The sequence below is a fragment of the Penaeus monodon genome, chromosome 32 (genome assembly GCF_015228065.2).
Source record: "Penaeus monodon isolate SGIC_2016 chromosome 32, NSTDA_Pmon_1, whole genome shotgun sequence".
Classification (NCBI taxonomy): domain Eukaryota; kingdom Metazoa; phylum Arthropoda; class Malacostraca; order Decapoda; family Penaeidae; genus Penaeus; species Penaeus monodon.
Genome location: NC_051417.1, coordinates 6,550,771 through 6,551,680, shown reverse-complemented (window position 1 = coordinate 6,551,680; position 910 = coordinate 6,550,771). Strand labels below are relative to the sequence as shown.

Here is a 910-nt window from a genome sequence, read left to right as displayed (position 1 = left end):
ACGACGACCACGAACGCAAAACAATATCCGACGAACGCTCTCTAATTGCGTCAACCCGGGAGGACTTTGGTGAGTACAGTGCGCTGAAAAAACTTCTGTGCCAGTGTAAAAGAAACGTAAAAAAAAAGAATGTCTCAACGCCACTCAATAGCCAGAAATTGAACATCGTTTGTCACAAATGCTTTAAACGAAATGAGACGAGCTGAAGGGAGGGGAAAGGAAGAGGAAAGTGAGGGGAAAGGGAGATGAAAGGCAAAGGAAAGGGAGACGGAAGGAAGGAGAAAGGGAGTGCAGGAAGGGAAGGGAAAGGGAGAGCGGGAAGGGAAGTGAAAGGTAGAGGAAATGGTGACGGAAGGGAGGGAAAAGGGAGAGGAAAAGGAGACGGAAGGGAGGGGAAAGGGGGACGGAAAGGAGGAGAAAGGGAGTGCAGGAAGGGAGGGCAAAGGGAGGGGAAAGGGAGAGCGGGAAGGGAGGGGAAGGGGAAGGGCACATGTAAAATTATACATCTTGCTATATGGAGACTTCAACGCTGCGCCAGAGTGTGATCTAATATCAAATTCCCAATTCTAATTTGTTATGCAAATACTAACGTCTTTCTCAAGTTATGCTCCTTAAATGTCATCCATCGTAATTATCCTTTCATCTCCTTGCCTTTGTTTTTCATACGGCCAAAATCAGTCATAAATATGACTTCTGCAATTTCGTACAGAAAGACGATAATATAACCACTCAGTTCATTTTATTCCTCTTTGGCGCATTTTTCTTCTTCCATCTTCCTTCCTTCTTTATGCCTTATTCTCCGCAAGTCACGCGGATTCCCGGAGAGAATGTGACGTCATACAAAGAGAGTATATAGAGGAAGCGTCGGTGATTTGATTCAGTCGTGTTCGGCGTGTGGAAGCGGCAAGAT

The 910-nt window shown here is 45.8% G+C and overlaps 1 protein-coding gene across 1 annotated transcript in view; it reads left to right on the top strand.

The window, feature by feature from the left end:
* Positions 1–910, top strand: part of LOC119593526 (antifreeze protein Maxi-like) — a 6,757-nt gene that overhangs the window by 4,170 nt on the left and 1,677 nt on the right. The window lies entirely within an intron of this gene.